A 3470-nucleotide genomic window follows, 5' to 3' on the forward strand; every position below is an offset into this window, starting at 1 on the left:
ACTCGGGACATGGGCAGTCACGGGCGGGGGGGTGTGGGCAGGTCACTCGGGACACGGGGACATGGAGGGGGTCCCAAGGGGGGACATGGGCAGGTCACTCGGGACACGGGTAGTCACGGGGGGGTGTGGGCAGGTCACTCGGGACACGGGGACACGGGGGGGGTCCCAAGGGAGGACATGGGCAGGTCACTCGGGACACGGGGACACGGGAGGGCCATAGCGGGGTGTGGGCAGCTCCACAAACATCCACGAGTTTGGGCATGTCCCGATGCTGGACGCGCGGGTCCGGCTGCAGCCCCGCGGCTCCCTCCGGACCGTCACCATCCTGGTGTCCTCGGGCCTGCACGAGGAGCCGCTCGAGCTCTTGCTCCTCCGCTTCGCGCTCGCCCTCCATCCAGCTCCCTCAGCGGSGAGGCGGCAGGAGCGCGAGCAAGGACGCGGGATGCGCAGCAGTCCGAAGGGCAGGAACGCCGAACGCCCTGAATTTGAAAAAGGGGCGGCCAGGGGCAGCCAGCGCGTTGGCCCCGTGCGGGACGGCTGTTCTGTCCTGGTGCGCGCCCGTGGGGAGGGGTCTTCAGCGAACGCGGAGCCCCCCCTCAAGGCATCTCGTCTCTCGGGGCTTGTTTTCATTTGTGGAGTTCTGCGTTCAGCGCTGCCTCGCGTGCGACTMATGCCGGGAACGGGCCGTGCGGCTCCCGCTGTTGGTTCCTGGAGTCTGGAGCGCAGGGATCAGAAAAGCTCTCATTGCCTGTATGGATCCAAAGCCCCAGTTACTCGTTTCCCTTTTCATTTTTTAATTAAAAAAAAGTCAGCAAATTCCTGTTGTTCTAACCCAAAGCTTGGACTGAAACACACCTTTCTGCTTAGAAAGAGTAGCCTAGGAAATAAAGAGTCTACAAAGGGAAACCAGGGTCTATTCCAGCCGGGAATAAACGCACCCTTATCRCATCCCTCTGCTCCAAGATAACAACCAGGGCACAGAGCACCCCTCGCTGCAAGGAACCACGAGGGTTTTCCGTGGGAGATGCTGAGGAGCAGAACCAGCCCGGYCAAAGGTCCAAAGGTACCGCACGTCACGCAGGGGGATGCGTGTTCAGAAGACACCGACCAGATGTTTTCTTTTTCTTTTTTTTTTTTTTTCATTTTCTTTGCATTTTCGGTAAAGGCTGAAACTTGGGCAAGCTCCACCACTGGTGCCCTCTGGCGGGGCTCTCTGCCCGTGCCTCTCCCGCCAGCTCAAAGGCTTGGCCTGATTTGCTCGTACATGCAATATATGCAAATGYTAGCTCATTTCGAGGGGAAAAAAAAGGAATTAATTGCTAGAAAAYAGGCACTACTGGGACATTAAAGACTAGAAAGCCCAGCTCCAGCATTTCAACAGCCATTGCTTGGGTTTTAAAACAAGTCTGTCCCATGAATGCTCAAAACGCTTCCAACGGAGCACTTACATACCTATAATGTATGTAATGTATATATAAATATATAATTGTATATGTAATGTATGTATAAAGAATAAAACCTGTATTTTGMTTGTTGTTATCAATCCTGTTCTCAGCATTTCAAACCACAGCAACTTTGGCCTTTCAGGAGTTAGTCCAGAGCCGGAGCCATCTGAAGGAATAAACCYGCGTGAATCTCATCACACTGGGAACTTACGGATCATTCCCAAGGAATTTGACACGATAATGACTTAAGTARTCACGGTGAAAATACTGCCRATCTAAACACACCATTCTGCTAAATAAATAGCGYGCAGGGATGGGGTCTTGCCAGGCTTTGCGATGCCATCCAAGCAGCAGTTACCCAAACAGATCTGTCCCTAAGCAGATCTGAGGGGTTCGTTACCGCCAAAATTTTTAACAAGATGGAATTTGTCACTGAAAACAGAGATCCCTTTTCCACACACACACACACACACACAAATTTGCTCGCAAATTTTGGCTTTTGCTGAAAGGAAACTACTTCCCTCCCCAGGTCTGAGTTTCCTGCTGTGACCTGGTGGCAGAGGCCACATCAAGAATCCTTTTACTGCCTTTTTTTCTTTTCTCTAAAAGCTAAAATACTTTTCTTRTAAAGTGCTCTGCTAGCAGATTGTTTCATGACCAGTTTATGTTTTGGCAGATGCAGATACACCCGTGAAACACAGGGCCACGTTGTATTTCTGCCCAACACCTGTATCAAAGAAATAATCCAGCTCAACTGCTGGATWATTAATCCAGCTCAACCAGTGCTTTTCACCCTGGAATAACAGAAGCTTCCTCAGGAGACACACAGCAACCCTTCCTTTGAGGAGACACACACTCCAACAAGCTGAAAACATAATATACATTTCAACAGACTCAAAACAGGAGTCCAGGCTAAAGAACGTGGGATAAGGATACAAACAACACAAAAACATCATTCACTTGGTTTATTTTGCACGTTGGTTTTATAAATTACACCCATGAGATCTGCTGTGAAAGTGATTGCAGAAAGAAACCTCTAGGCAGGTGGCAAGAGATGTTGTTTGTAATCAAGAGGTYGCAATTGTTCGTGGGAGAGGAAGGGACCTCCCAGTCCCTTCTGGCGCAGTGCCTGTCATGGGTGTCACAAGCTCACAGCACAGCAAGGTCTCAGCAGAGGGACGGCTCCAAAACACTCAGTCCAGCAGCAAGTTTCCTACAAGAAACACGAAACAGTAAATTAGCAACATTATGTAAAAAGTGCTATAGCAGCCAACACTAAAGATGGATGTCAAAAGGCCCCGAGAAGTTTCTGCTACAGAACCTGACCGAGAAACTACCAAGACGCAGGCGGGCAGACTGTGAAACTCTTTRGAAATGAGCTACAAGCACCACGTAAGCATCTTTCATTACTCCTGCCCCTGAATATGCTCCTTGTGCATCATTTAAGCACAAGGAAACATCCACACTCTTCCTGCGCAACGCTGTGGTAGTCTCAGGAATCCACCCATATCCCGAGTCCTGGCTAAGCCCATTTTTAAGCTGAAGGTTTCTTCCAGAATTCAGCTGCTCCAAGGAACAGGAATCACCTGGCTACAGAACCAGTCAGGAGCTCAAAGGCACCATGTAAAAGGCTGGAAGGGAGATGGGTTGGATAAAACTCCCACATTACCCTAGGAGACTCCTGGCTCGAAAGGATTTCCTCAAGAATCACGCTGTATCGTGAATAAAAAAACAGCTGGCAAAATAATCACTGGAAAATAAGTTATTAATGTTYTGTCCTTGCGATGCCCCACGAAACCCCGTGTATATAAGATATATATATATATATATAAAACACTAAGGGGGTACTCACGCGCTCAGTCCTCCGCCTTGTACTTGCCGCCGATGTAGGGCACGTGCTGCAGCAGCAGCTTCCAGTCCGTGAACCACACGAGGCCGGTGCCGGCCACGCCGCCCCACGTGAGCAGCGTGGGCGTCCTGCGCGACGGCGACACGCGCGGTCACCCCGCGCCCGGGGCGGGGGGC

Source organism: Nothoprocta perdicaria, unplaced genomic scaffold (assembly GCF_003342845.1).
Source record: "Nothoprocta perdicaria isolate Ctin4 unplaced genomic scaffold, notPer1 scaffold_157, whole genome shotgun sequence".
Classification (NCBI taxonomy): Eukaryota; Metazoa; Chordata; class Aves; order Tinamiformes; family Tinamidae; genus Nothoprocta; species Nothoprocta perdicaria.